Genomic DNA, 23,565 nt, shown 5'->3' with positions numbered 1-23,565 from the left:
CTTCTTTCATATTTGCCTTATATTACAAATGTTACATTTTTAGGCATTGGTATGACCTTCCTGAATTGGTGGATTTAATCTTCTTAAGTTCTGCCTTATTTTCTTGAACATTGCAAACTTCTGGAATTTTGAATCTTAAGGACTTTAAAAATTCCTTAAAAAGATTTAAGCCATTAAAATCAGGCTTCTAAAGTTTACTTTAAGGTAATTATTTGTAGCTAGTTTTATATTCATGGAGTTTAATTTACTTTGTATGTGACCAGTCTGACCAGCTGAATATTTTTTTGTATTAAATTAAAGGCAGAGATGTTAATTTTTTTAATATTCAAGCATGCATACATACATACACAGATACAGGCATTATAAACAATAAAAAAAAGAATCAGCAGCTAAAGAAAAAACCTTATGGCCTTTAAAAAAATTATTTTAAACATTTGTCCAAATATGTACTAAACAAAGAAATTAAGATAGCAATTATATTCAGTAGATTTCTTTTTATCACCTAGGAAATACATATTTTTTTACTCAGATAGCTGAGATGGTAGAAAAAAATGGAGTAAATGCTAGGAACACTTCATTTCACACAGGTATATTCCATAGTTACTGGTGTGAATAGCCAATTGCAGTGACATTAAAATATTTCCTCATTTTAGGAAATTAAAGGTATTGAAAAATGAAGTTCTAGCCAAAAGTCTTTGAAGGACAAACTGGAGAGCAGCTCATTAGACGTCCTCTGAGATTTCTGCTGTCCTGTAAAATATTTGTGCTATCCCCATATATATTGTAACTGCATATCAGAGATCTCTGAGGGAAAACATTTTCATTTCCCTTTTCTTTTTACACTAAAGCTTCTCATTTCCCATTCCTTATAGGAATAAATCCTTGAAACAGCAGATATTGCCTTAATCTATTATGCTTGTTTTCTTGCAGAGGGGAAAAGGAGTACCAAGAGGGGAAAGGAATAACTTTAATTAAGGCAGATGTTTTTCAAAGTTGACTAAACAGAAAATTTTCTCTTAAAGAATCTTTAACTGGTAAAAAGTAGATTTACAGTCTTACATTCTTAGGTAAAAAATATATTCAATCATATGAGTCATTAAGGTAGACTGAAGTACAACATGAAATTTATGATAGTAGTCAAAATATATCTCTTATTCAAAGATTGCTTTTGAAAGAGGAGATTCATTAGGCACTCTTTTTTCTACAATTATAGTTTCTTCAGTTTTTTCAACATGGACATGAGCATAACATCAATGCCCACAGGAGGAAGAAATACTTATAACTAGAGCTGAGCTGTTGTGTTGAAATGGCGACTGATTACACTTGTAAACTGATATACAAGAATTTATATCTGCATGTTAGGTATATAATAATGTTTATTTTATGAAACACTTCATCCTGAAGGTAAATATGTGGCTGGGGTTTGAGATAATTGTCTTTGGTTTGTAATGAGGGCACAGATTCATTCAGAACTCCGTTCCAAATATGAAAAGAAACTGACCATTAAAACTATGGCCACACATATGTAATTGCAAGGTTTTGATTTATTCGTGCTAGCATATGCAGCTGCTGCAAGAGCATTGCAAAAAGTAGGTCTTTCACTTAGGTGCTTCAGAATCTCTAAATGTATCTACACAGTCTTAGAAAGAACCGCCTTAAATGCCTCCCCACATAATTTAATTACTCATAAGGAAAGCAAGGTTTTTTGTACATATTTTCAAAATTGCTGGCTTTAAAATAAATAATTATGATGATATACCCAACATTAGGTATTTTCAAGTAGAAAACCACCATGATTTCACTTTTCTAAGCATCACTGCATTCTTCCTGTCATGGCAAAGCTTTGGTTTCTACCCTGGAAAAATAGACTTCCTAAATATATTGTTACCTTACTTTTACTGCAATGAGGAAATGAAAGATGATGTAGGTATCAGTTTCTCATCCAAACTTTCAGGCGCTCCCCTGTCTTCATAATAGACAAGTCTTTCCCTGTGTAAGGTAGATTCTTCATGTTCTAGCAACTATTCATCTGGTATGAAATAGGGAACAATACTACAAATATGTGTAAGGTTGTAAAATTGCACCTGTAAGTGAAGAATGGAGCTAGGAAAGAGACTGGGAAATGGCATTCAAAGAAGAAAAGATCTGCCAATGTTAATGAATGATTACGTGAACAGAAAATGCAGGCATCAGTACCTTCACAGAAAACGTTCAATGAGCACAGGAAGAACCCAGAAACATTACTCACACATTCAAAGATGTAATAAAAGCAGACCTCTGCTGAACTTGGAAATGAAGAGATGAAGAAAGCTAATGGCTCTTACATTTACAGCTGAAGCAAAGCTTAAGCTAAAGTCAATTCCATTCTCATGCACAAAAGGCAGAAGAACTCTTGACAACGGACTCAGAAAGAGATGAGGCAGTCAGTGCTGCCTTTAGTGGAAATATTGGTCCTGAAATGGTCCAGGTTCACATGGCCTTGTGGCAGAGTCCTAAAGATTACAGTACTATTCATAAGATAGGAAGATGAATTCAAGGATAATGCAGCAAACTGGATATGCACAGGTCCAGGGGAGTAGATAGCAAGGGCACCAAGGGAACGAAGCAATTTCTACTGGACCATTCCCTGTCATCTCTGAGAGATCATGGCAGACTTTCCCAAAAGTAAGAAAAGAAATGTTATGCCATTTTCCAGAGATAGCAAGAAAATAACTTTAGCTTAGACTTTTTAAAACTGATCTCTCGTAGTTTTGATATAAGGAAGTTTGGAAATAGTGACACAAAATGCTTGCACTAGAACAAGTAAAAAGTGTATTACATTATTATTTCTGGCCATTCATAGATTACTTAGATAGTGTGACAATGTTTTCCTCTATTAACTGAAACCTAAACTCATCAGTTTGGGTATGTTGCACATTAGTGAACTCAGAGCTCTCTTACCTGCTCTTTAAGGTGAAAAATAATTGAAATGAAATGCTGTTTCACTGTGGCGTAAGTTAATTTTTTTCCTGTTAGTTTCAAGATATTCCTTAGGGAAACACTAAAGAGTGTAAAAAGTTTTACTATAATCTCATCGTTTGGGTTTTTTTCTGATGAATTGTAAGTTTGCAGCTGATACTGAAACCATACAAGTGGGGCAGAAATGAGAACTTCTAGAAGCACATAAGTAGCAAAAGGTAGACTAGGAAAATGTGAGGCTGCTGCTGAACAGGGTAGAGCCTTAGCAACACAGGACAAAGAAAAGGATCAGGTATTGAATTCTCTCTTTGTCTCTTTGCCCCTGATTTTACCAGTAATACTAGGGAGACATAGTCTTGGCAGAAGAGGATCAGGTCAGGAAATGCTCAGGCTGCGTGGTCTCACATAAGTCTGTGGGTCTCGATGAGATGCAGCCATCAGTGCCAAGGGAAGCGGGTGATGTGATTGCAAGGCCACACGCCATAACCCCACACTGGCCATGGCCAAAGTAAAAGATATTCCTGCCAATTCTGGAAACCATTTCCAGGCACATGAAAGGCAAGAAGGTGATAGTTGGTATGCACTCATGAAGATGAAGACTTGCTTGATCAACCTGATAAACTTCAGTGACTGAATTATTAGCTTGGTAGATGAGGAAAAAGCAGTGGATATTTTCTACCTGGACTTCAGGAAAGCTTTTAACACTGTCTCCTGGCTGTCAGAAATTAATATAACAGAGTGGCATTTTATTGTGAAAGTTATTTAATTTTCTTTTCCAATATTCAGGACTTTTTTCTGATATTATTTTTATTACTTATGATACTTCTGAACCTTCTGAAATTTATGACAGTGATTGATTTTAGACATAAATTGCAATAAATATTTGATGACAGCTTATTTAGATATAGTGTTATTTATTTATTTTTTAATCTAGTATTATTTATTTATTTTTTTCTTTATCATAGTCAATTAGATGAGAAAAAAGAATTCTGTTACATATCATAAAATAACTGACAAAGTCTTAATTTTTTCAATAAAATTCCCTAAACTGTGAAAATATATTTCTTATTCTTTTGATCTCTAAGAATTTTCCAAAATGTGAAAACAGTATGAAAATTTGAAACTTAACAAAAATCTGAGCATGTATTCCTTTAATTAAAAAATAAAAATAATAAAAAAATAAAAGGCAGTTTTCAAAGTTTCTTTAGCTTCCTTTAATTTTGTTGTTCCAAAAGCAAATGTATCTGTATGACTGATCAACATGCTAACAGTCAACAGTTAACTGATCTGCCTGAAAAATTAACATTTTTGCTTTCTTTCCAGAGTTAGTTTTCAAACGATTCCCTGATCTAACTCTAAATATGACATGGCAAAGCATAATAAGGGACTGAAAGAGGAATTGAATTCCACTGGAATGGAAAATAAGGATAAGAGATGTTCAAAACAGCTGAAGCCATAATTTCACAGTTGCAAAATAACCTGGAGAACACAGCAGAGACAGCACCATGCACTGTTGCCTCAATTAGAACAGAGTCAAGAAAGATCAATTGTGCAGAGAATCTGGTCTGATTCTAAGCAGAGACCTTCAATATCTAATCTGGAATTTTACTCTACTGAGATAAAAAATCTTTAGGTTTTACTTATGCAGCAAATACCCATGTACATTCTTCTTTATGCAGTGTTACATATGATGCCCTATTTTGGCAAAGTGCTCAGTGTTTCCTATCAGGGGAAAAAAACTCTTTTCCCACTGAAATCAAGGTTGCAAGGAGGCTCCATACTCTCATGCTCAGATTATCTTTTACTTAAACATTCATTAATGTACACACACTATAAGCACAAAACATCTGGAAACTGTTGAGAATATTTTACTCTGAAATTTTATTTAGCAAAGATAATACCAGTGTACCCCGCTGAGGTCCATTCATTGTGTTTTTAAAAGGATTTTTAAAAAATACTGTGTGAGAGATGTAATTGTAGTAAAGACTATCAAGGTAATTCAGGTTCTACATATTGTAAAAGACTGTTTGTCATAGTTCATGACACAAGGCATTAATTAGGCTTCCCAGGATTCCCAGCCCATACAATATGCCATCAAAGTAAATGGAACACAGATATTTAATTTTTTTTCAAATTACTAGTGGTCTTAAGTGCAAGCTAACAATAGAGATTTTTTTCTGACTGGCTACTCTATAATATTGATGGGAAAATTATCACTAATTTATTTATCCATTTGCATTATGCAGTACATAAGTTAGAGAGTGCAGATACATCATTTACAGTTACATACTAAGGAGGTTATAGTGACTTTAAAATAGCCATATGAAAGATGAACAAATAATTTTTAATGTTTTTCAAAAATACCCTTTCTGAGTCTAAAGCTTTTCAAAATGCTAGGACTTCATCAAATAAGTATAAGCATTTCAGATAAAACATTTTATAAAAGAGGAAAAATGGAAACAAAAGATGATGGGAAAAATAAAAGATGGGGAAAAGCACTTCAAGTATATGCATGCTTTATATAAAATAGTAAAAAAAACCCCAACAATATTTACATAGAATCACTGAATCATTAAGGTTGGAAAGTGCTCCACGATCATTGAGCCCAACTGTTAGCCTAACACCCCTGTGTTTACTACTGAACCATATCCCCTCATCCCACATCCACACACCTTTAGAACACTTCCCCCATATGCAGCCATCTCTGCTGTCAGAAGCCAAATTGTTACTAGAGTAAATAGTGGCACTTTTTAACTTTAGCAAATGAGCCACATTTATCTCTGTTTGCTCAGAGAACCAGCAAATATTGGCTCCACACTACCTTTTCAGTAACTAGCATTTGGTAAATATAGATAACTAAGCTGCATCGGTTGTGATGGTATTTCTAACACAGAAATCTCCCATTTGAGGATGATGCATAAAAAATATGCAGAGAAAAAAACAGCAAAACATAACAATTATGTTTTTGGACTCATAAAAAATAGATGCATTAATATGAAAGATTTAAGTATATCTACATATGTTATAGATCATCATTTTGTAGAAGAAGAAGAGCCCTGTGACACATGTAAATTAGCATTTTGCAGGGGCATATGAGCAGTTTGACCACCAAGAAGGCAAAGGAGTTGTACAGGGGGGGCATCCAAGTAGCACAATGTTGAAAAACCAAAAACAAAAGAAATGCAAGGAATGCAAATACATACATTCTGACTAATAAATTGGAAGAAGTACAGGAAAACCTGCATCAAAATGCAATTTTAAGCCCCTTCTTTTGAGAGAGAAAGCAATGGCATTAAAGCATCAAGCATGAAGAAGATGGAAATACCATGGGATATATTGCTACTTAAAAGTTGGTAAAGTTTATTTTAAAAGTTTAAAACTGACCTGATCACTATTTAAACACTTCTTTCACAGAAATCTCTAATATGCCATTTATTCACAAAAGTTGAAAAGAGCAGTAAATTACCTTAGTAGAAACAACTTAATAAAATTATTAAGCAATTACTCCTAAAATTAAGTGCAAAAAAGAAAAAAAAACAAGTCAATGTCATTCTGAATTTTACATTCATCTGCATATCTACTGAATGTAGCTCATCACATTGCTTTTGAGTTTGAATTATACCAGATTTCCAATGAGTAATGGACATAAGCTGTTCTCACAAGTTCTTTAAAACACTTACACAGTGTAATAATTTTTATCTAGTTTTGTAGTACTTCAGTTAAAGCATACAAAATGCCAAACACTCTCCAGATGTGTCCTTAGAAAAAAAACAAGTCTGGCATTGCAGCATTCAGTGTAACCAGCTGGATTTAGACAGAGGATATAATTCTTTTGTTTGCAACTGACTTTATCTGATTATTTACACCAGCTCTCCTCTCACTTTGCTCCAAATATTAATTAAAATCTTTGTTTTTATCCAACATCTTTATCATATGACACTACTGACCTTGGTGTATTATGGACATCAGTAATACCAATACCAAGAACATGACAGTTGCTGCTCCTTGGTTTGCTCACGTCTTTGGTAGCGTCAACAAACCTTGCACACACACTATGTCTTAGCCTTGAAAATATGTGATACAATACAATAACATACACGCTTAGAATATGAGCTTCCTAACCTGGAATGTCTATGAGTTTAGCATTATTCAGCTCACCCATAAGGTTGACATAGTTTGAATACAAAGAAAATGGACAGCACAAAGAAAAGCAGTGAAAAATGTTACAAAACAGTCAAGCTACTCATTCATCCACATATCACTAAGTTTTCATAGTGATCCTATGAAGAGTGAAAAACCCCACTACTAGATGTTGAAGGAGATAGAACTACATTTTTGCATCATTCATTTTCCCTGAAAGTACCCACAGTATATGTGAAAGGGTCCATAAAGCATTGGTCCACCTTCAGCAATTCACAATACTTTCCCTAAATATAGCACAGATACATAATGTTTCTACATAGCAAGGCTTTAGAAATAAATTAATCCATTAAGTAAAGACAAAAATAAGCTTGCAGTGGAGTTTTAACTTTCTCTTATACTCTTGTAACATTCCTTGGAAAATATTAAAATTTCCTGGGAGTTGACTAAAGTATAGCTTCAGAAAATAATTTTAGTTTTACCATCAGTAGAGTATTTCCAAATTCCTCCTAATAAAACTTTGCTAAAATAAATAATTTCTTGTTCCAAGAGCAGTCATATTTTGCATACCATACTGACTGTGCATATTATTCTTTCTAGAGTCATATGCCATTTAAAAGATTGTCTCAGTTACTGGTAGCATGTTTTAACTGATGCACAGAGATGCTGAAGGGAAAGTAATCAGGTAAAAACTTCTATTTCTCTGATAAAATTTTTATAAAAGAAATACTATTTTCTTTGGAACATGCAAAGGATATTTTTTTCAGCACAAATGGAAAATTCCTTTATGAAGTCCATTAAAAGAAGAAAAGGAAATATAATATGTCTGCAAAAGGAAGAATTCAATTTAAAGGTGCTTTTAGCCAAAAGCCATTTCATCAAACCAGGGCATAAAAAACCCCAAACAAACAAGCAAACAAAAAGCCCTCAGTTCCATCTCTTAGCAACTGGAGTGTTTTTATATGTGCTTGTGGGGAAAAAGTCTTTGGATTCTAATTCTATGTTTAACGCATATTCAAATATGCCACGCAAAACATAATAACTTGAACACTATAAAACTAGAAACTCACCAAACACAAAATATTATAATTGTACCACATCTCACTTAACAAATAAAACATATGGCTGTGAATCCTTTGGGGGAGAAATAATTGATACTAGCTGAGGAATCTAAAACACTTGGCTTTTGATAAACCACAAAAAACCCTCCTAACCTTCCCAGGATAAGGTATTTTAACTTGAACTAGTCTGGTGAAAAGGTGTTGTGTTTCATGTCCACTTGTCAGTGGCTTCTCTCAGACGCCTGATGGCACTGACTGCAGCAGTTTCACCTCCTGTGAGACAGTCTCATGGGCTTCCTAGACCAGATAAGCTTTGAACTTCAATTCTTCATCCTTCCTTGTGTTAATCGGGCAATAGGCTGCTCTGGACTGTGAATATTGGTTGCCTGATACTTTGGGATGATCCATTTACTTTTAAACTTTTTATGGTGATGAGATGAAAAACTAATTAAACTTTACAATTTATAATACAAATGCAATGCTTAGGCACTTTTTAAATTTGTTTAAACACTTGGAAATCTTTATGGTTTTTACTTCATTTTAATTTCAGATGAAACAAAAAATTCCAGATGATATGGATGAATTGACACAATTTATAAACGCTTCTGACTACTATGTAATACTTTTTCAGTGACTAAACTGATATAAAACTTCAAACTTCAAACCAAAAATAAAACAGCCAGTCTTAAATTATTTCAAGTTTCCATATTCAAACATTTATTAATTTTATGGTATTTTGTGGTAAATCAGTCTTAAAAAACTGTAGTCCTGGTCTTTCAAGCAAAAGAACTGTCACAGACTCCATTTACTCTAGATCAGTGATCAACTGACTAAGTCATGGCTACAATATTAATTTCTACATAAGCTTACCTACTTGTGTCCTTCTCTTGGGAAACTCACTGTAGTAAAATGTTGAGCTGCTGTTGCTGTCATGGTGCTCATCACTGTTTGATACTGCCAGCTCTTACATACTGCAAATTACTAAATAGAGCAAACAAAGCTGTGAAGTAGGTATGTTGAACTTATAAATAGTTGGTATCAAAGCAGTTCAGAGTTATAAGAGTGACAATTAGATTTAAAATGATATGCACTTAGGCAATTTACTTAAATGGAAACTCTTAACACAGCAATTTGTGAACTAGACCATTATGGATGTCTTTTTGGTTTCAATTTTAGAAAATTATTTCAAAAAATATATTATGTTAGGAATGCTCTTAAGAAGATAATTACTGTAAAAATTCATTCAATATAATTACATTAAGATGTGAGTATATGAGAATAAAGCTGTGTATGCCAAAAAAAGTCTTTCTATATATAAAATATCTCAGAAATATTGAACAAATAAATGAAATTCACATATTTCTTCCATAATTTTACCATCAGAGCTCAAGGAAACCACTTTTTTCATATGAAATTAGCTGTGTCAGAAATCATCTGTAGGCCAAAATATATAATTTATTTAGAAAATAACATTGAGTGGAAGGTAACAAAAGCTTTGAAAGGTCATATATGTAGTGCTATAGTAATTCTTGTCAACAATATGCTTGACTATCATTTATCAATTCAGTGGTTTACAATTTTCTTTACCAATTCAATTCAAAATAAGTAGAGATGTCTAAAAAACCATATAGAACTATTTTGGAGAGCAGAAATATTTCATGTTGTAAGGATATTTAAATGAAAAATAAGTACCCTTTCTGGCAACTTGCTACTGACTCTTCATTATTGCTGTAAACTGAAATTTAACAAAGCAATCAAAAGGCTGATTTAAAAAAAAAAATATTTTATGAGAGCGGGAGGAATTAAGATAACAAGGCAATTGCACATTTGTCTATTTGTGGAGAGAGATGTAATGAGTTAGTAAGTCTAGAAATCATGTAAATGCTGCTTTACACAAACATATAAATACCAATGAATCCTTGCTTATTCTAGAACAAATCACTTCTTCTATAACTGAAAAAAAAGCTGCATCAACACAAAATAAATATGGTTATTTGGTTTTCTTTATAATAAATTCCACAGAGTCCCAAATTTAAATTGAACTTAAATTAAACAATTGAACTTTGTGAGAATACCCTCTCTACTATTGGAAATGAGTAAACACTACAAATGCACTACAAACTGCTTTTAAACTGAAAGTTCTTTCTTTCATGTCCTTTGTATCCACACTACAAGGAGTTGCAGATAAGTGTGAAACAATCCCCCTTCAAATTTTTCTCCTTGAAAACTCAGTTCTGCAGAAAACGTGAAGGATTTGGAAACAGATGGAAGCGATGAACTGGCTGTTCATGGCTTGGGCAGGTGTTCTCTCTGCTGGGTAAACACACTGGCTGGATGGGCAGCTCCAGAGAGTGGTGGTGAATGCAGTAAAACCCAGTAGGTGCTGTTCCCCAGGGCTCAGTACTGGGACCAGTTCTGTTCAAAACCATTATCAACAATTTGATGAGGAGGGGGTATATCCTCAGTAAGTTCACAGACACCAAGTTGGGTGGGAGAGCTTTTCTAATGTGCAGCCATGATATTTTCTGAAAAATCCTTTCCTTAGGATTTTTTCTCCTGAGAAGCTGAGAGGCCTCAGGAACAAAATGTAAACAATGGTTATCTGCTGCTGTGGAATGCAACAGGTGGATCTTTGACTGGTCTCATAGAGTTTTTTCTGAATAATGGCCAATCACAGTCAGTTGGCTTGGGCTCTCTGTCCAAGACACAAGCCTTTGTTATTAATTCTTTCTATTCTTAGCTAGCCTTCTGATGAAATCCTTTCTTCTATTCTTTTAGTATAGTTTTAATATAATATGTATCATAAAATAATAAATCAAGCCTTCTGAAACATGGAGTCAGATCCTTGTCTCTTCCCTCATCCTCGGACCCCTGTGAACACCGTCACACTAATGGAAGGTGGGAAGGCTCTGCAGAGGGATCTGGACAGGCAGAATGGCTGGGCTGCAGAGAACTGTGTTAGGTTCAACAGGTCCTGCACTTGTGTCACAACAATGCCATATATCCCTATGGGCACAAGGAAGGGTGGTGTGAGAGCTGCTCAGCAGAAAGGAGCGTGGGGTGCTGTTTGACAGCCAGCTGGATATGAGCCAGCAGTGTGCCCAAGAATGCCAATGGAATCCTGGCCTGTGTCACTGTACTCAGCACTGGTGAGGCTGCACCTCAAGTATTGTGGCCAGTTCTGGGCCCCTCACTTCAAAAAAGGACATTGAAGGGCTGGAGCCAGTCCAGAGAAGGGCAGCAATGCTGGTAAAGGGTCTGGAGCACAGGTCTTACACGGAGCAGCTGCAGGAGCTGGGGTTGCTCAATCAGGAGAAGAGTAGGCTCAGGGAAGACCTCATTGCTCTCTATGACCACCTGAAAAGAGATTGTAGCCAAGTGGGGGGGCAGTCTCTTTTGACATGTCTCAAGTGACAGAACAAGATGAAAAGACCTTAAATTGCACTAGGTGAGATTCAGATTAGATATTAGAAAAAAAAAATATTCACACAAAGAGTGGGTAGGCTTTGGAAGAAGTTGCCAGGGAGCTGGTGGAGTCACCACCTCTGTAAGTGTTCAAGAGTATCAGGATGTAGCACTTCGTGATATGGCTGAAGAGTTTTTATGGTGGTGTTGGGTTGATGATGATCTTGAAGGTCTCTTACAACCCTGATGATTCTGGGATTTGGTGTACATATACATTGGTTAGATGCAGAGAAAGGATTGTAAGCACACACTTACTCTTAGACTCAGATGACTGTGCCTTGACAGTAATAAGAAAAAAAAATAATAGTTGAAAAAAAAAAACCCTCCCAAACCAAACCACAAAGGTCAGGAAAGCCATAATAAGCCTCTTTTCTGTCTCAGGATTTTACAGCAAAAACCTCTAACCATAGTAGTGGGCTGTCTGGACAATCTAATGCTGCTGTGTGATCAGTGAATTTTGGAAGCACAACAAAGTATATCTGCACCACTGTTCAACATTCAGAAGGAATATGAACAGGCTAAATTAATGTCTGGACAAAAAGAAAAATCCTTGATTAATTTTTTGAGGCATTCGAGGGTTTTGTGGCCATGAACATGTGTGGCAGCCTCTTTCAAGAATTCTTAACATACTGTCAGTAAGTTTGAGTGCCTCATATTTTTCTATTTCAATGTCCTTTGGGATTTAAATGACAGTTGCTCTGGATATACAGAAGGGGAAACAAACCAAAAATCAAAGTAGGCAAAATAAGAAAAGGAGAAGTCTACCCTCCCTGAAATAAAAGCAAGCAAAACACACCTCACAACAGAGTTTCATCTTTTGTCTTTGGCCAGATTCCACAAAGGTATAAGGCTGTTCAAATCATCGTGATCAAGGGAAAAAAAGTGCTCAAAACTTGTATTCCCCACAAAGCAACACGAGAGAAAAATAAGCCCTCTCCTATCAAAACAACTACTGTCATAAATTTGCAAAAAACAACAAAAAAGGGATGGTATTTTATAATAAAAAAATTAAATGAGAATCTAAAACTTTCATCTATATTCTACAACTTGCTGCCTTAACATGAATTTTCATCTACAACAAGTTCTGAATTTGTACTACCATTTCAGAGTGGGTTTGGTTTTTTTGTTTTGTTTTTACCCCCTCAGGGACTCTATAACCTTCCATAATGTAACAGGCTTTTTTCCTTCCCTTTTAAGTATTTTCTTAGTAAATAGCAAGGAAAAGAATCTTAAATGTATAATTTAAATTTTTTAAAGTCAGTTCCATTAGGCTCTTTCAAAGGCATGATTCACAGTTTCTGAATATTTGGGACTGTAATGCTTCAGAAATTCTCCATGACTGCTTAGCACTGCACTCTGTACTAATATATTTAATTTTGTTTTTATTCAAGTCTTTGAGATAACCTCATTCTTCTTGGTGTACATTTCCTTCTGTATAAAACCTTCCAGATATGTTTCACTTGAAGATTTTCTTAGTGCATCCCTTCTTTTTTTTCCTTTTGTGTAAAGAAGACTGATGAAAACATTCAATGAAATTATTCCCATTTATTTCCAAAACTGCATGAATACCCCTTTCCCTCTGTGAACCTACAAAAGTGGACCATTTGCAATAATTTCTTCCCAAAAATCAATCTGATTAGTCTGGAGGAAATTAGGTATTGACTAAAATGCAAAAACTGCTGCCTCCATGGAAAGACATTGCTGGCCTTGATATATGTATGACATATCACTTATTCTCCTCCCATGTTCAGTCAGATAATTCTTTATTTTGGATCTGAGAGACTGTTTATCATGAGGCAGTTTAACTAAAACTGATTTGTTAAAATATATTTTCTTCCTAAAATATTGAATACTGAAAATATTATGCATTATTTCAATTTAATTCCTACTATTTTTCCACTAAATTTGTGAGTCCACTGCATTTTTTTTGTTTTCCTTTTAAACTTAATTGAATCCTGGAAAATGCCACTTTGCAGAAGCACCATTTCTTCAATTTAAGTTTCACAGTCACCCTTTTTTTCATTTTATTATTTTCTCTTCTCCATGGCAATTTTGTTTGTGAAAACTATAATTATATATACATTTGAATAAAATTGAAACACTGGGGAAAAAAGATGAGTTACCTTTGTACGTTTTATTTCAGAGATTTGTATGACACCTCCTTCCTACAGCCAACATACCACAAGGCAGTAATTTCTCTGTCTTTCTTCCCACCTGCTTTTAGTGAAATATTTATTATGAACTAACATCTCTTTTGATACAAGCACAGAGATTCATGAAAAGTCTTGTTTTAGCCACCTGAATGCCAAAATTATGTTTTCAGTTCCAAATGTTATAATATTAAGTGGAATTGCCTTTCCTGGATTTTCTGAGGTACTTTTTCAGGATTATGAAGATGCCCCAAATAAAAATTAGTAATTTTATTTTGTAAACAATAAATAATTTCTTCTTTTTCCAGAGAAAATAGGACAGACCAAGATAAAATGAAATTTTTTCAAAAGCCATTCTGAGGGTCTCTATCTGCAGGTGAAAATAAAAGACCAAAACAAAAACCCACCTGATCTTGTTTAGCCAATATAGTCATAGTACTAAATGATTTCAGATTACTATAGTAATTAATTTTAATTAATTATTTAATTAATTAAATTTAATTAATTATTTAATTTATAATTAGTTATAAATATAATTAATTTTATATTTAAAAAAAAATAGCACAGCACTCAGGATGTCAGCAGCAGTATACATGGTGTATAGTTAAACAGTTCATTAAATCTATGTATTTGTCTCCTTTTGAAAGTTTTATTGCTCTCTGAAAACAGAGAAGACCATATATGACAGTGTCTCTGCTTTCTCTCATGTGAAAAATCCTCTAAAATTAATGCTTAACATAAAAGCAAAAAAAGGCTAATTATACTAAAAAGTGTTCTGGTAAATTAATTTCTTTATTAAGAAAAAAAAAACAACACATTTCCACCTACATTAAAAAGAAAAGAAAAAGAATACACAGGCTTCTATTTACTTCTTCCTTAAATCAGCTGTAAATAAATGTTGACCATTTTATGGTCACTGAAGAGAATAAAACAGTTTTCAACCTTCTAATTATTGTTAAACTATAAATGCTATTCTCATATCATTGGGTTATCAAGCAACAAGCCACTAATAAAGTTTAATTTATAATTAATGTTCTGCTGTCAGGCTAAATGGAAATGGTTCATCCCATCAATTTGCTGGTTCAAGAGTGCTGTTAAACTACAGTGCTGTCTATCATCAGGAATTTTTAATTTCCCCTGGACAAATTTTCATTGACAGAGTAAGCTAGGTGTTAATTTTTCCTACTGCAGTCTTGTGTTCTATTATTCAGAATGGTACCCATGTTAGAGGGCAAGTTGAAAATCTTATATATACTTCAAGGTTCTCTTTTCCTTTCATATGCTTGTGGGTATGATAGTACCAGAGAGAGGATATTCACAGCACCTATTTTAGTTTGTTGCCTAAATCAGTCTTAGTCTTCCTAAATTTCCTCCTCAACAGTCATTGTGGTTAACAGAGGTAAGAAGCACTACCAAAAGAAACAAATTAAGAAAAGAGATCAAACAAAACATATGGAAAAATTAGGTTATAAGGACATGCACTGTAAGCTATTGGCCAACAGCCATGGATGCCCAGGAAACTCGTGCTGGGCCAGCAGTTAGGGCACTGGGAAAGGCAAGCTCAGGGTAAGCAACCACTCATGTAATCTACCTGCAGGTATTCAGGACTTGGTTTAACTCTTTTAGAAGAGGTGAATTCTTCCTTTCATCAGTAATCATATGAAGTATCTGCAAAAAATAGGACATTCTCTGAATATATCAAACACATAGAATAAAAAATTAGGATCATTGTATTTTTTGGGGGGAGGAAACAGCTGAAAATAACAAACCTCTTAGAAGTTCAGTAGGATTTGCATAATGAGTTTTTCATTTTTTTGTGGAAACCCTAGTGGTTTCATATAGGAAAATTTACAATTTTCTTTAAAAAAACCTGGCATGGTTTTTTTGGGGGGTCTTTTTGTTAGCTTGGAAGCTGCTTCACTAGGAATGCAGTACCTCTGGTAACAACCCCGTAATAAGGGTAATGGAAAATTCTGTAATAAACTACAGTGTATTTACTGGTAATGCTGGTGCTTTTTAAGAGTGGTATGTTAAGCACTATCCAAAAGATTCTATCAATGACAAATTAATTCATTGTTCTCTGTATTGCTTTGCAGATTTTTGCAATATTATCCAGAAATTTCCCTAAGTTATTCAGGAATTTATAATGACGTTATTTGATTAATGCTCACTGAAAGTAAAATCCTATGCATTTGCATTTTCCTTGTTTACTTCTTTTTCCTTAATCTTGTTTAGGGTTTTTTTGGGGGGGAAGTGGGGGGGGGGAGGAGTGTTTATGTGATGAAATCAGTCAGCTGCATCATGTGCCATGGTGTAAACCCATATGACAATGAAGACCCACAGAGCTGCTCACTTACGCCCAAAACCCAGCAGGGCAGGGGACGTGAAGTGCAAGGGTACAAGTGAGAAAACTCGTGGGTCAAGATAAGAACAGTTTAATAATTGCAATCAAATAAAACCTTTTAACGAGAAGGAAAATAAAAAAGGAAGAGAAATAAAACCCAAGAGAGATAAGTGATGCAAATGAAAACAGTTCCTCAGCCCCAAAAGACAGCCAGGCCCTGAGCAGCTCTTGCCCCAGCCAACCTTGCCCCAGCCTTTTGTGCTGAGCATGAAAGCAGAGTATGGGCTCTGCCTTGTGTCACTTGGGCTCAGCTGTCCCAGCTGTGTCCCCTCCCAACCCCTTGTACCCCCCTAACCCAGTGGGGTGAGAAGCAGAAAAGGCCAAAACATTGTGCAAGCACTGAATAGCAATTACGAGTTATCAGCAGTGTTTCAGCACAAATCCAACCACAGCTTCACACTAAATGTGGGCAGAAAAGTAACTCTATCCCAGCCTAAATCAGCATGTATTCTGAGACTGAGAAACTCCACATTATGAACACAAACCCATGAACATACTTCTTAGAATTAAAAGGCTTGCAGTTTGGAGAAAATTAACTCTTATTTATATAACAGTCCAGAAATACACTGAATATTATTGCAGATAGATGAAGCAATTTCTTAATGATATATGGTCCTAACACTTTGCAAAACAGTGGAAAACCTACAGCTACCCTGTGAGATAGAGTATTTTAACTCTATTAGTGCTTAATTTTATTTCTTTCACACAAATATTGATATAATTCAGGAAGAAATAGGAAGCATTACTAGGCCTAGCAATACTAGGAAGTTTGTGTAGTATTCACAATCCAGAGTTGTTGATTTTTCACCACCCCTTGACAGAAAAAGTGGAATCCACAACTGTGAATTTAAAGATGAGATATCTCAATATCACTGAAATGAGATACTATGAAGTCTAGTTCCAGAAAGAAAATATTCTGCAGGAATGAAATATCATCTGCAAAATCTGTTTTCATTCAACATTCCCCTTTTGAGAAAGCTTTAGTAGTTTTTATCATGTTCTTTACTTGCACTATAACTGTTGACCCTGAAGTGAAAATTCAAACTCAGTGTATCAAGCTACTTACATATGTGTGTGTGTATATATATATATATATATATATATATATATATATATATATATATATACACAACTGACTTTTAGCAAAATACTTAGCAAAATTAGAGAGTTAAATTTATTATTGATGTTTATCCATGAGAAGTATGTAGTAAAGACAGACAACCAGACAACCTAGTACTCACTGTATAACCATAACCTTTTGAGTCAATTAAGAGTAGAGGAAGTTATTCTTCAGCTTAAAACTTTAGTTGAGAATCAGTGAGCTGCAGACCCATACTGTGGAGGGAAGCTGATGCATACTAACTCTGAATCTGCTCTTAGATGCTTTAATGGATATACCACATACTGTAGGAAGAGATACATCTCAAACACTCATGGCATTTTTTCATACAGAACTGAGTTGAGTTTCTGTGTCAATTTATGTTTCACAATATAAAAAGGCTTATGAAAAATCAGAAAATCTTAGGTTTGCCCATTACATGCCTGGAATTGTTTTTTGGGGTTTTTTTTGTTTGTTGGTTTGGTTTTTTTTCACAATTATCAGATGTATATTCTCTACCTCCATAGAAAATTTGCTGTGATGAGAAAGATTGTTTTGTCACTGAAAGATCAATAATGTGCTTGGATTTTAGATCAGTTCTTCATTCTGTTTCAAAGTGACTACATTTATACATAATGCAGAATGATGACCTTTTGCTAAGCAAATATGGGGCTCTTCTATTTTTCCCTAGAGTTTTTAAACAAATATTTGTGATATTGGTTATTCAGATTTGCTTATTTATATGATCTTGTCTGGGGCACCCTGTATTTATTTTTGAGAATGGAGTGTTTGCTAGGAAATGTAGATATTTCTCTGTTAAATATAGTTCTTTTCAACACATTTCACATAATAAGCATTGTTACTTAGGTTGCCTTATGTTTTTTCTCCCCACCTCAGATGTCAAAGGGGTTTTGTCTGTTTAACTTTTACCATTTAATCCTAAAATAAACATCTATAATCATAGTGCCTAGAGCTTCAAAGACACCAAACAGAATTTATTTAAAATACACACACACACATTTTACATTGGAAAGCACTGCTTAAAACTAAGATGTTTTAAACTATGTGCATTCCCCTTAAAATGTAAATTTGAAAAAACAGGGATTAATTTATTCTTTTTTTAGTAAATATATCTTTCTTTCCTGTTTTATGTACATCAAAAATATTGTATTCCTGTCGCAGACATCTTTTTGTGAAAATCTTTTCTTAAGATTTTTTCTCTTCTGAGAAGCTGAAGCCTCAGAAACAATGGTTATCTGCTGCTGTGGAATGCAACAGGTGTGTCTGTGATTGGTCTCCTGTGGATGTTTGGATTTACTGACCAGTCACGGCAGAGCTGCCTCTCGCGCTCTGTCCGAGCCAGCTGCCTTTGTTATCATTCTTTTCTATTTTATTCTTAGCTAGCCTTCTGAGGAAACCTTTTCTTCTATTTCTTTTTAGTATAGTTATAATGTAATATATATATATCATAAAACAATAAATCAAGCCTTCTGAACATGGAGTCAACATTCTCGTCTCTTGCCTCATCCAAGAACCCCTGTGAACACTGTCACAGTATTCCTAATTAATTTTTTTCAACAAATTAAATCATGGTTTGCTCAGGGAATTTTTTGCTTAATGTGTTTTATTCTCTTGGTTTTGTTAAAATACAGAGGCCATAAACTAGTCTTTTACTGACTTGAATCAAGGAGAGTTAGGAACTTGCAGCGTAGCATCATAGAATCATTTCATTTGGGAAAGAAGCTTAAGATCATTGGGTCCAACTGCCAGCCTAGCCCTACCAGGACCCCCACTCACCCATGTGCCCAGGTGTCACATCTAGACACATCTACCTGGTTTTTTTTCCTTAGTTCTCTGAAACTATAGTCTAGAGGTCTGTATTCCTTTGAAGTATTTCTTGATTTCCATCTTTTAGAAGGACCTACATTTTCTGAATCATTTAAGAAATGTCTTTTGGTTTCTTAACCAAAAAATATAGGTCCTTCTAAAAGATGGAAATCAAGAAATAATTCAAAGGAACACAGACTTCTTGGCAAAAATAAACAAACAAACAAACAAACAAAACTTTAACTGCCTCAATTTGATTTAGTGAAATAGAGACACTAGAAGTTGGTATCTGAAGGTCCATCCAATTCTATATACTACTGCTGGCATATTACATAAACCACCAAAAAGTTCTAGGGAAAACAGATTTTTTTGAAGCTGAGACTCGGTCTGATTTTAAGCCTAAAAATACATATTTTGATATTATAAAGGAATTCTCTCGGTATTAACTTGATCTAAAAATCCATAGTACATTTTTGACAGTAGCCAATAGTTGATTTTTAGAGAGAGAAGGATGAGTAAGAACAGTGTAGCATGACCTAAAGATATCGGCAAGCTTTAGTTCCTTCCAGGTTTTTAGCATTAATGTAACATTTATCTCTACAAATTCAGATAGTCAATGCTTTGATTTTGTATAGTCCTTTTTTATAAATACAAAGGACATTTTTCATGTGACTGATTTTTTCTGTCCTTTTAAAGGCTGAAGTTTTGCCAGCTTGCTCTTCTGTGCTGAAGGACCAGGCCTGCTTTATTTATTTCAAAAGGAAATATTTGTTCGAAATACGCTTCTGTTTCAATTTGCTAATTTTGACCTTGACTGCACTTTGAAAAAATACTGTCTCTAGTTCAACAATTGTGTATCTGCCCATAATTCATGAAAGGACATAGTGAGCTCAAGCATAGACATGGTCCAGAAATTTTCATGACAAAATGATGAAATACTGCTCAGTTCAGTAGTTATAGTTGTAAGGACTCAGATTATCACTGCTTTAATTATCTGGAATGAGCCTGTCTTCTCTTGAAATGTGATATTAGGAATTGTATATGTTATATTTATATTTATCTTGTTACAAAAAATGTAATCCCCTTGCAATCATTAATATTACAATCCTCAAAATACCCAGAAAAGGTTGGGAAATATTGGGAAATAGAAAAGCTCACACGCAGAAAAAGTAAATCTCAGAAATATTTAGATATGCAAAAAATGTAAAATAGCACTAAGTACTCTATAAGAGCACAATGTCTTGTCTGGCAAGGTTTTGAAAATTAGCAGGGACTAAGGCAAGTACAATAAGCTGAGAGTGCATGAACTTGAAGTGCCTATTTGGTTAGATGCAATGGAATTACTGATTGAGTTTTTTCATCTATTTGTTTGTTTGAAGAAGACCAGAAACAGGAGAGGAGGAGAGTGCTTATATTCACTTTTTCTATGGCCACATGAGTCAGCAGCTCTGGCCTTCCTTTTCATCTGAGCCTTTTTAGTCTGCAGGAACATATTCTAGCTACTAGATTACTGAGCCACGGAGTACAAGGCAGCACAGTGATCTGTACACTAATCCAGGCTTCGTATGGAGCCTTGGAAAAAAGCAGAAATTATTTAAAATGAGAAGCCATGTTTTGACTCCTCTAACAAAATAGCCAAAATATTAAATTTCATAGGTACTCATTGTCCTGTTTCTCCCTGTAGGGCACTTACCCCAGCTGAAAAGCAGCCTAGTCTTTACAATGGGAAATGGGAGCACCCCTCAATGCATTCTTCTGCCAAAGTAGCAGCAGCATCTCCTGGGCCTTCACAGCAACCAGACAAGTGCAAACTTAAAATACCTTCTGACTCTGAGAACCTAAATGCATTTGAATAACCCTCTGGGTCTCAGATACCTATCTTGTACTACAGATACCTAAGTGCATTTTTGGATCTCACTACTACTATTTATTGATTTCAACAGTACTTAAATGCTCCGGTGCTTTTGAAATTCTATTCATCTTCTATCTATATTTTTAGAGAGCTATTGCTTTTAAAACCCATCACACAGCAAAAAAACCCTGAACTTGGATTAGCTGAATCACAGGATGGCCAATCTAATCAATGATGTGGACTTCCTCACTAATCTGCATCTTCTAATGTACATACAGTTAAATAATAAAAGTCTATTCCAATAGCCTGAGTAAGTCCATATACCTAATTTAATAAGCTCAGTGAACCAAAATGTCAGTTGATGAAAATAACTATTTTGCACTATATATACAATTTTTATTTCCAGATATTTTAATTTCTTTTTTATGTATACATTTTTTCTTTTTACATTTTTCCCCAATGGGACAATTAGAATTAATTTAGAATTTGTGGAAATACAGCCATTGTCTATTCACTCAGTTTTATGTTAGCACAAAAACACTGATCCTTTTAGGAAAATGTATTTTAAAACGTAAGTAATACATATTAAAAACCTTTTATTATTAAAAACTTATTTTTCACTGTAGAGGTACTAATAACAACAGCAACAACACAGGGAGTTTTTTTGTCAAAAAAAAGGCATTTTAAACATGCTGAGGTGACACATGAAATATCCATCTTTTATTTATGATGGTTATTTTGCCCAGAAACAAAATCCCAAAACCTGCAGAAATTCCATAAAACCTTCCTATAAGGATTTCCTATAAGGGAAATCCCTTCTTATAAGGATGATTTCAGCTACACTGCATTTCAAAAAAGAGCAAACAGGAAAATATTTATCCACAAACATACAAGAATATTATATGCAGTATGTAATCTTGGAACCACTGTGTTGCGTTAAAGTTTAAAAAGGTTAAAAAAGAATTGCAAAAGCCAAAATGGTCTAAGAAAAAAGAAAACAAAACAAGTTTTATTAGCAAACTACACATTTCTCATGGAAATTGGTATATTTTTGCACCTACTTTCTAATAATAAGAGAAATAAAAGTATGAAAGGAAAGAGAGAAGAATGAGAGGTTGAAAGAGGGAGAGAGAGAGAGGAGAGAAAATCACCAGTCCTGGGTCCAGACCACCTGGGCTTTGTGGGGGTACCTTATTATAGGTAAGTTTACCCCACCCTCACTGTTCACGTAAATGAGTTATCATGTGCAGTCCATTTTTCTGGACCTTTCTGGAAATAGGTTGGGGAATTTGAGGGTCTCTTGTTGGTCTTGTTCCCCCTCTATGGGTCTTGACCCCTCCTTGATCCCGTTCCCCCACTTCACTCTTCTGTGTTAGGCAGTCTCCATTGATCAGAACAGGGAAGTTTGCCTCAGAAAAATGTTGCCTTACCTCCCCTTCCCAGCCACATCCTGTTCTAACCTACCCACTGGAATGGCCCTCATTGTTCGAAGCAGAGCAACACACGAATTCCTCACTGTCCAGTTTTACTACAGTTGCCCAGAGAAGCTGTGGATGCCCCATCCAGGGAAGTGTTCCAGACCAGGCTGGATGGGGCTCAGAGCACCCTGGTTTAGTGGAAAATGTCCCTGCCCATGGGAGAGAGGTTGATACTCAATGATCTCTAAGGTCTTTACTAACCCAAACCATTCTATAATTTTCTGTGAATGTTTTAAAAGCTATTAAGGCAAATATTTTTACTGGTTCGTAAAGATTCATAAAGGAGAAATGACTGAGACCTCAGGAGTGACATTCACACAAGACACGTTAATTATAGATTTCTTGTCAAGCAGTATTATGGTATGTTTAACCATAATATAAAAGGGGCAGATTGAACAAAGAGGAAAATAAAGTGTTCTACTGGACAAGGAGCAGCATAAGAGACAGCAGAACCTTATTGAGTCAATACTAGCTGCGTTATATTTTCCTTGCTCTACAAAATAGCACATACTATTTTTTTTAAGCTACTGTGAGACAGATAGTGAGAAAAGTGAAAAACTACTTAGCCATTTCAAATAATAAAGGCAAAAGTAAAGAATCATTTGACAAAAATGTTCTTTTACTACTCTTACGTGTATCTAGGTCAAGCAACTGGCATATCAGCATAAGTAGTACCTTATGTCTTTTTTAGCAAAACAGATACATACAAACCAAACCACACTTTGGCTTACAACAAGGTAGAAGATCTGTATAGACATTCATTCTGCCCATTCTGCATCTTCATCTTTCATTGTTGCCTTTTTTTTCCCAAGGTCTGGTTTGCTGCAAGATATTTCTGGGGAAGGAATTAAAATATAAACAATTTTTCTCCTTGTCTGTGACATAGTCTCTCAAACTGACAAAAGCTAGCAAGTTTATCTGTGGGAAAAGAACACTCTTCATAAAAATTACAATTTGTGCCTGCAGGTCAGAGGGAGCCTTTGTCTCCCTGTACAAAATACAAAGATGACACAATGACATTTATCTCCACGGGGCTTCTCTAACAATATTTCTAATGGAGAACAATATATTATACATCTCTAACAAAACACTAAACTGACTGCAGGTCTCAGAAAATGTTTTTTTAAAAGT

Source organism: Agelaius phoeniceus, chromosome 4 (assembly GCF_051311805.1).
Source record: "Agelaius phoeniceus isolate bAgePho1 chromosome 4, bAgePho1.hap1, whole genome shotgun sequence".
Lineage (NCBI taxonomy): Eukaryota > Metazoa > Chordata > Aves > Passeriformes > Icteridae > Agelaius > Agelaius phoeniceus.
Note: the sequence above shows the minus strand (reverse complement) of the source record.